Source organism: Scomber japonicus, chromosome 14, assembly GCF_027409825.1.
Source record: "Scomber japonicus isolate fScoJap1 chromosome 14, fScoJap1.pri, whole genome shotgun sequence".
Lineage (NCBI taxonomy): Eukaryota > Metazoa > Chordata > Actinopteri > Scombriformes > Scombridae > Scomber > Scomber japonicus.
Window position 1 is genome coordinate 5,597,229 of NC_070591.1, and position 10,000 is coordinate 5,607,228.

The 10,000-nt window shown below is 43.9% G+C and overlaps 1 protein-coding gene across 1 annotated transcript in view; it reads right to left on the reverse strand.

Moving 5' to 3' along the window:
• The window catches only part of gfra1a (gdnf family receptor alpha 1a), a 173,248-nt gene that overhangs the window by 20,100 nt on the left and 143,148 nt on the right, over positions 1 to 10,000 (reverse strand).

Below are 10,000 nucleotides of genomic sequence, written 5' to 3' on the forward strand. Positions count from 1 at the left end.
TAAAGGACCAGTATGTGAGATTTTAGTGGCATATCAACAGTGATTTCTTTCCAAGCATGCAGTAGGATCTACTGAAGTTATGGATCTCACTAAAAACCTGAAAGTCCGTCTATAGAGTTGGTGTTTGGTTTGTCCGTTCTGGGCTACCGTAGAAACACGGAGGTGCAAAATGCCGAGCTCGGTGGATAAAGATCTGCTCCCTGTGTAGATCCTGTGCTCAATTTTAAGATAATAAAAACATGATTCTTATTTTTTAGGTGTTTATACTGTAATTAAAATATGCTTATGATTATTATATTCAATTTCCTTCCTGTCTTTCTTTCTTTCCTTCCTTCCTTCTTTCCTTCCTTCCATCTGTCCTCCCTTCCTTCCATCTGTCCCCCCTTCGTTCCTTCCATCCTTCCTTCCTGTTTTATTTTCCTTCCTTCCTTTCCTTCCTGTCTTCTTTTCCTTCCTTCCTCCCACCCTTTCTTCCTTCCTCCCATCTCTCCTTCCTTTCTTTCCTTCCTTCCTTCATTCCTTCCATCTTTCCTATCCTTCCTTCTTTCCTTCCTTCCTTCCTGCCTGCCTTCCTTCCTCCCTCCCACCCTTTCTTCCTTCCTTCCATCAGTCCTTCCTTTCCTTCCTTCCTTCCTCCCACCCTTTCTTCCTTCCTTCCATCTGTCCATCCTTCCTTCCTTCCTTCCTTCCTTCCTGTAATTAAAACATGCTTATGAATATCATATTAAATGTCTGCCAGTATATCCCCTTAAATCTCACACACTGCTCATTTAAAGCTATCACACTAAGTTATTCCACACAGACAGACAGACAGACAGACATACAGACAGCCTTGCCGACGTGTTTTGGTACATTCCTGCAGAAGCATAACTGCATAACAAAATATTTCTGTTTCCATGTAATGACCATTGATTTAGTAATTTATCTTTCTTCCAATAACATAAACTATCTTTTTATACACAGTTTATCAATACACGCTTTCATTACCACAGAAATCCATCAGTCTTTTCTTTCCTTTTTACTCTCTCTGTGCAGAAACACTTTAAATGACTCTTATAGTACTAATAAGTTATATAAGTCTGAATTCTGCTTCATGCTTCTGGAGGGTTTCAAGTCTGTTCAGTCAAAAAATTAACATTGATTTCTTTAAACAAACAAACAAACACACATTTATTCTGTGCTTGTTTCGGTTTATATTGAATTTTGTTATTATTAAAAAACAGGATGTGATGTGTGAACTATCGTCATGGTAACTCGCTTGGCTGGTCACACATCTTCTGCTGTTGAGCGGCAGGAAGTGCAACACTGAAAAACCGCCTGAAACTGTGTGAACCGGTAAACCGCCCAGCACTAGGACCTCCAGATATTAAATCCTTTACAGGATGACTGATGGCAGATATTCCTCCTACAGTGACCCGAAGGAAGGAAGGAAAGGGTAGGGTGAAGGAAAGAAAGAGAGAAAGAGGGAAGAAGGAAAGGAAGGAAGGAAGGAAGAAAGATGGAGGAAAGAAAGACGGAAGGGAGGAAAGAGAGAAGGAGGAAGGGAGGAAGCAAGGGATGAAGCAAGGAAGCAATGAAGGAAGGAAGGAAGGAGAGAGGAAGGAAGGAAGAAAGGAAGGAAGGAGAGAGGAAGGAAAGGAAGAGAGAAGGAGGAAGGGAGGAAGCAAGGAAGCAAGGAAGGAAGGAAGGAGAGAGGAAGGAAAGGAAGGAAGGAAGGAAGGAGAGAAGGAGGAAGGGAGGAAGGAAGGAAGCAAGGAAGGAAGGAAGGAAGGAACAGTCAAAACAGACTTTACAGGATGACTGATGGCAGATATTCCTCCTACAGCGACCCGTCCTCGTCTCTTTATGGTCTTTTCTGAAGGTAACCATGGCAGCGTTCCCTAATTCCTGCCTGCTGACCTAGTTAAGATATTTACTTAAGCGTGAGGAACCGGAGGAGAGTCTTCTCCGAGTGTGTTTGACATCCGAGCGGGTCAGATTTACCCTCAACGGCTTCTTTTAACAGTTTGAAAAAGGTGGTTGAAACTGATCTTAATTGGATCATAAGACCTCGAGCTAAGACTGAGAAGTGAAGTAGTCGACGTGTTGGATTTGTAATCACCTCAGGACTCACTCTCAAACACTCGGCCTCACCCTCCTCTCCTCTCCTCTCCTCTCCTCTCTCCTCTCCTCTCCTTCTTTCTTTTCCCCTCTGTGGAAGCGGTTTCTGCTTAAACTCACCCTGACCTAGAAAGAACCTTTGAGCTCGTTCCACTCTGCACATTTAATAAACGTGACTATTAATCTTGAGCTAAGTAGAGCCGGAGACTCACTTCACTTCATCTGCTTTGCTTGAATTGACCTCTGGAAAGAGCAGCAGACATCCCAAAAGACGGAGATACTCTCAGCGCGTCTGTCTTCTTACGTCTCACAGACAAACAGACTTTCTCATATTGAATCTATGAAGCTGTGTAAAGGTCATTACTGCAGTTTGAATCCCAGAAAAGTTACAACTTATTTGATGACACAATCAAAAAGTATGTGTTTGTAAATGAGTAATAAAATAAAAAGATGCACGTGTGTGTTGCCATTCATGTCACATCTGCAATAATCAGCACAAAAAATTAATAATGATTATTTATATAATATATAAAGAAGGAAGGAAGAACAGAAGGAAGAAAGGTAGGAAGGACAGATGGAAGAAAGAAAGGGAGTAAGGACAGATGGAAGGAAGGACATAAGGAGGAAAGGGAGGGAAGACAGAAGGAAGAAAGGAAGGAAGAACAGAAGGAAGAAAGGAAGGAAGGACAGATGGAAGGAAGAAAGGGAGGAAGGACAGATTGAAGGAAGGACATATGGAAGAAAGAAAGGGAGGAAGGACAGATGGAAGGAAGGACATAAGGAAGAAAGGTAGGAAGGACAGATGGAAGGAAGAAAGGGAGGAAGGACAGATGGAAGGAAGGACAGAAGGAAGGAAGGACAGATGGGAGGAAGGACAGATGGAAGAAAGGACAGAAGGAAGAAAGGTAGGAAAGACAGATGGAAGGAAGAAAGGAAGGACAGAGGGAAGAAAGAGAGGGAGGAAGGACAGATGGAGGGAAGAAAGGGAGGAAGGACAGATGGAAGGAAGGACAGATGGAAGGAAGGACATAAGGAAGAAAGGTAGGAAGGACAGAAGGAAGGAAGAAAGGGAGGAAGGACAGATGGAGGGAAGAAAGGGAGGAAGGACAGATGGAAGGAAGGACAGAAGGAAGAAAGGTAGGAAGGACAGAAGGAAGAAAGGAAGGAAGGACAAAGGGAAGGAAGAAAGGGAGGAAAGACAGATGGAACGAAGGACAGAAGGAAGAAAAGGAGGAAAGACAGAAGGAAGAAAGGAAGGAAGGACAGAGGGAAGAAAGAAAGGGAGGAAGGACAGATGGAAGGAAGGAAAAGAACACAGGAAGGAAAGTGGGCTGGACTGCACCCCTCGGCGGGCCGGTTCTGGCCCACGGGCCTCATGTTTGACACCCCTGGTTTATATCCTGCAGGCCTGACGCTTTTAGGAGCTTTGTGTATGTGCATATTTCATTTTTTGCTCATGGCCGTGAGCATGTGACGGTGTAGCCGGTGTAGCTGGTGTAGCTGGTGTAGCTGGTGGCTTTGTGTCGAGGCAGCAGAAGGATGATGAGCTGATGAGCGTAGAGGAAGTGTTGATGGGCTCTTTCAAAGCTGCTTCGTCTCCTCATCTCAGGACTAATTACTCTCGCAGCACAGTGACCGTGTGTTCGCATCTCAAATGAAGCCTCAGAACGTCGAGGGAAATGTGAATATGTGTTTAGTTGATTTCTGTTTCATAACATGGACTAAATGTTTTATATATCTGTGTGTTTGTTGCCTGTCTGATACTTATATTCATTTAACAGATGTGTCATCCTCCCTGTTTTGATTGTTCCTCCCTCCCTCCATCCCCCTTTCTTCCTTCCTTCCTTCCTTCCTTCCTTAATTCTTCTTACCTTCCTTCCTTTCCTCCCCCCTACCTTCCCCCCTTCCTTCCTCCCTCCCTCCTACCTTCCTTCCTTCTTTCCTTCTTTCCTCCCTTCATCTTTTCCTTTCTCCCTCCTTCCTTCCTTCCTTCCCTTCCTCTCTTCCTTCTTTCCTCACTTTGAGTACTATAAGATAATCTTAGTATCATGGCATCAGACCTGTGTTTACTCATCATCTTCACAAGATAGCACGTTAGCTCGTCGCTACTTCACCACCTTATGTTTTCCTCAAACCTTTGAACTTATTTCTTCATGCAAAATAAAAGACATTTAAGTTTCTGTTACTGTAACTGAGGACAGAGCATAGACTGTATAAAAGAAATGGACGTAACATCCGTGACGTCACCCATTGGTTTGTGGACTGCTGCTCGGAAGACAATAGTTTCCAATCTAGGCAGCGCCATCTTGAAAATTTCAGGTGCATGCTGGGAAAAATAAAAACACAGATTCTACTTATATGGGCATGAGGAGCCATGGGCGGAGCGGGGAGGTTGCTATGGTTGCGAGGGCTGGATCTCGAGGACATTGGTCAATCAACCTGTCAATCAGGACGTAGCCACGCCCTAATGCATACCCTGCTTTATCGTCACATATAAAATCAGGGAGGCCAAAATGTCCCAAATGAACATCATACTGCATTGAAGAAGGCTTTAAACTAGCGATTGAGACCATAAACACATTTTGAAAACCTTCCTTCTTTCCTCCGTCCTTCCTTCCTTCCTTCCCTTCCTCTCTTCCTTCTTTCCTTTGCTCCCTTCCTTCCTCCCTCCTTTCCTTCCTTCCTTCCCTTCCTTCCTCCCTCCATACTTCCTTCTTCCTCCCTTCCTTCCTTCCTTTCTTCTTCCTCCCTTCCTTCCTTCCTTCCTTCTTCCTCCCTTCCTTCTTTCCTCCTTTCCTTCCTCCCTTGCATCCTTGACTCGAGGACAACAGGAGGGTTAAATAGAAAAAAATGGACATAACACAATACATATATTCTGTATAAAGTAAAATGTGAACTAAGTTAGAAGGTGTCATGAATAAATAAATTAAAAAGTTAAATAAATAAAAGCATTAAAATCAGTAACATGACTTGAAATGAGTTGAGAAAATAAAATATCCTCTCTTTGAAGGTCTAAATCTCCAATAGTTCCTCAAAAGACAAGCAGTACAAGTACACACACACACACACACACACACACACACACACACACACACACACACACACACACACACACACACATTACACACTCACAAGCACAGTCATGATTCCGAAAGTTTAACCCTACTATTGTCCTCAGGTCCAGGAAGGAAAGGAGTAAGGAGGAAAAGAGGAAGGAAGTAAGGAGAGAAGGAAGGAAGGAAGGAAGGAAGGAAGGAAAGGAGTAAGGAGGGAGGGAGGGAGGAAAGGAGGAAGGAAGGAAGGAAGGAAGGAAGGAAGGAAGGAAGGAAGGAAGGAAGGAAGGAAGGAAGGAAGGAAGGAAAGAAGGAAGGAAAGGAGTAAGGACGAAAAAAGAGGAAGGAATTTAGAAGAGAAGGAAGGAAGGAAGGAAGGAAGGAAGGAAGGAAGGAAGGAAGGAAGGAGAGAAGGAAGGAAGGAATGTAAAATAAAAAAATAAAAGCAGCAAAATCAGTAACATGACTTGAAATAAGTTAAGAAAATAAAATATCCTCACTTTGAAGGTCTAAATCTCCAATAGTTCCTCAAAAGACAAGCAGTACAAGAACACACACACACACACACACACACACACACACACACACACACACACACACACACACACACACACACACACACACACACACACACACTACAGCACTAAACCAAACATCCATTTAACCTTTACCAGAGCAAACAGCGGGGCGTATTTGAACAAACATGATATCATCATCGTCACACTGCGGCAGATACTCGTGTTTAGCGCTGCGTCTGTGTGTGTGTGTGTGTGTGTGTGTGTGTGTGTGTGTGTGTGTGTAGATACAGGGCTTACATTACCGTTTCATCTCACTTTACATGTACCTGACTGGCTGTAATACTAGAATAATGATCATGTCTGATGCCGTGTCACCGTGTTGCATATTCAGTGCTTCTTGAGGAAATGAAGAAGGCATCACATTAGAGAAAGCTTTGAATACATTAAACAGGAAGCTCTTCTTCAGAATATTAATATTACTCCCTCCTTTCCTTCCTTCCTTTACTTCCTCCTTCCCTCCTTTCCTTAATTCCCTCCTTCTCTCTTTCCTTCTCTCTTTGAATACATTAAACAGGAAGCTCTTCTTCAGAATACTAAAAACCTTTCTCCAAATCTTAGTGTCAGGACATCCTCAGAGGTTTCAAAATAAAAGACATTACTGGATCATTTACTTCTTTTTTTTAGGCCTCAATTATTAGATTATTCAAACATTGCTGATTTTAACCCTCGTGTCGTCCTCCCGTTTCAACTGTTCCTTTTTTCCTTCTTTTCTTCCCTTTTCTTTCCTCCCTCTTTCCTTCTTACTCCCTTACTCCTTTCCTTCCTCCCTTCTGTCCTTCCTTCCTCCTTCCCTCCTTTCCTTTATTCCCTCCTTCTCTCTTTTCTTCCTCCCTCCCTCCTTTCCTTCCTTCTTTCCTCCCTCCTTCTCTCTTTCTTTCCTCCCTCCTTTCCTCTCTCCTTCCTTCTTCCCTCCTTTCCTTCCTTCTTTCCTCCCTCTTTTCCTTCGTTCCTCCTTCCCTCCTTTCCTTCCTCCCTCCTTCTCTCTTTCCTCCCTCCCTCCTTTCCTTCCTCCCTCCTTCTCTCTTTCTTTCCTCCCTCCTTTCCTCTCTCCTTCCTTCCTCCGTCCTTTCCTTCCTTCTTTCCTTTCTCCTTCTCTCTTTCTTTCCTCCCTCCTTTCCTTCCTTTACTTCCTCCTTCCCTCCTTTCCTTAATTCCCTCCTTCTCTCTTTCCTTCTCTCTTTGAATACATTAAACAGGAAGCTCTTCTTCAGAATGTTAAAAACCTTTCTCCAAATCTTAGTGTCAGGATATTTTCAAAATAAAAGATATTACTGGATCAATTATTAGATTATTCATTCCTCCCGTTTCAACTGTTCCTTTTTTTCCTTCCTTTCTTCCTTTTTCTTTCCTCCCTCTTTCCTTCTTACTACCTTACTCCTTTCCTTCCTTCTTTCCTCCCTCCTTTCCTTTCCTTTCCTTTCTCCTTCTCTCTTTCCTCCCTCCCTCCTTTCCTTCCTTCTTTCCTTCCTCCTTCCCTCCTTTCCTTACTTCTTTCCTCCTTCTCTCTTTCCTTCATCCCTCCCTCCTTTCCTTCCTTCTTTCCTCCCTCCTTTCCTTCCTCCCTCCTTCTCTCTTTCTTTCCTCCCTCCTTTCCTCTCTCCTTCCTTCCTTCTTTCCTTCCTCCTTCTCTCTTTCTTTCCTCCCTCCTTTCCTTCCTCCCTACTTCCTTCCTCCCTCCTTTACTTCCTCCTTCCCTCCTTTCCTTAATTCCCTCCTTCTCTCTTTCTTTCCTCTCTCCTTTCCTCCCTCCCTCCTTTCCTTCCTTCCTTCATCCTCCCTCCCTTCCTTCCTTGACTCAAGGACAACAGGAGGGTTAAAAGGAGGGAGCTGATATATCTGTTCACAGGATGAGTAGTAAATGAAGAAGTGCTGGCTCAACATCCCGGTAAATCCTCTCCCATCATCTCTAAACAATAAAACATCTAAAAGTACAGCGTAAGAACAAAATGGTCTCCATATTCTCCTCTTTCTGTCTGTTCTCTCTCTCTCTCTCTTCCTCTCTCTCCCTCTCTTTCTCTTTCTTTCTCCCTTGTAGTTTCCTTCTAGTCATGACCCTGTAGCCGGTCTGTGTCAGGATCTTCAGAGTTGTCAGTTCCAGTTACTGCTGAGCAAGCTTAATGAGAGCAGAAACAGGGAGAGGAAGAAGGAGGAGGAGGAGGAGGAGGAGGAAGAGGAGGAGGAGGAGGGTATGAAAGGAGGGGAGATGGAGAGCTGGGACAAGGCAGAAAAAAAGGAGTGAGAAGAAGCACGAGCAGGCAGGAGAAGTGTGTGTGTGTGTGTGTGTTGTAATGGTGAAATGAAGAAGTGAGAGAATACAGAAGAGAGACTAATAATGTAAAAAAAAGAAAAAAAGAAGAAGTGTGTTCCTCCACTTCTCCACTTTGTCCTTCGCTTGACTCCCTGCAGTGAAGGAGCAAATAAAAGATGGAGAAGAAGGAGCTTGTTTTAACCCACATTAACCCCTTTAATCTGTAACACACACACACACACACACACACACACACACACACACACACACACACACACACACACACACACACACACACACACATACACACACACACACACACACACACACACACACACACACACATCCTGAAAACACACACTGACTGTTCCTTCTTCCCTCTTTCTTTAATTTTAATTTTTTTTTTATTTTAATTTTCCTTATTCCCCTCCTCCTCTCTTTCTTTGCTCCCTCCTCCTTCCATCCTTCCTTGCTTGCTTCCTTCCTTCCTCCTTTCCTTCGTCACTCCCTCCCTCCTTACTCCTTTCTTTCCTTCCTTCCTTCCTCCTTTCTTTCTCTCCTAAATTGCTTCCTGTTTTCGTCCTTCCTTCCTTCCTTCCTTCTTTCCTCATTTCCTTCCTCCTTTCCTTCCTCCTTTCCTTCTCTCCTAAATTCCTTCCTCTTTTCGTCCTTACTCCTTTCCTTAGTTTCTTCCTTCTTTCCTCCTTTCCTCCCTCCCTCCCTCCCTACTCCTTTCCTTTCCTTTCATTTCCTTCCTTCCTCCTTTCCTCCCTCCCTACTCCTTTCCTTTCCTTTCCTTTCCTTCCTTCCTACCTCCTGTCCTTCCTTGACCTGAGGACAACAGGAGGGTTAACTCATCGAGCTGGTAAAAAGACAACAGAGCAGAGAAAACAAGAAGAGGGAGAGAAGGAGAGAGAAGGAGAAGGAGACAGATGATAAAAGAAGTGCAGGTGAAAATGAGGCTGCATTTTGTCGTTTTCTTGTTTTCTCATCTGGTAACTGTCATTTTTTTTCTTCTTTTTTTTGACCGAGAAAAATCAAACCGCCCACTTTGCTCGTGCAGAGATGAAACCACCAGCTGCAACTTATCTTCCTTTATTGTGACTATAAAGGGCTCATTGTTTTTTTGAAGGCACCCCCCCCCCCCATTGTCTAGATCCATATATATATACGCCTCATATTAAAGGAGCACATATTGACCGCATTGATGGCTGGATAGGAGTGTCTTTAGGTTGGTTTGCTTCGTCAATTGGAAGCCAAATGGATTCATTAACACTGGTGGAGGTGCAGCTTTGCAACTTTGGCAGCTTGGATATTTGTGAATGTACACACACACACACACACACACGCACGCACGCACACACACACACACACACACACAAGCACAAACACACACACTCAAGCACAAGCACAGTCATGATCCCAAAAGTTTAACCCTCCTGTTGTCCTCAGGTCAAGGAAGGAAAGGAGTAAGGAGGAAAAGAGGAAGGAAGTAAGGAGAGAAGGAAGGAAAGAAGGAAGGAAGGAGTAAGGAGGGAGGGAAGGTGGGAGGGAGAAAAGAAAGGAATAAGGAGGGAGGGAGGAAAGGAGGAAGGAAGGAAGGAAGAAAGGAAGGAAGGAAAGGAGTAAGGAGGAAAAGAGGAAGGAAGTAAGGAGAGAAGGAAGCAAGGAAGGAAAGGAGGGAGGAAGGAAGGAAGGAAGGAAGGAAAGGAGTAAGGAGGGAGGGAGGGAGGAAAGGAGGAAGGAAGGAAGGAAAGAAAGGAGTAAGGAGGGAAGGAAGGAAGGAAAGGAGTAAGGACGAAAAAAGAGGAAGGAATTTAGAAGAGAAGAAAGGAAGGAAGGAAAGAAAGGAGTAAAGAGGGAGGAAGGAAGGAAGGAAGGAAGGAAGAAAGGAAGGAAGGAAGGAACAAAGAAAGAGGGGAGGAGGGGAAGAAGGAAGAAAAAATTAAAGAAAGAGAGAAGGAGGGCAGACAGGAGGGTTAACAATGAGACAGCAAAAAAAAAAAAAGAAGAAGATTTGG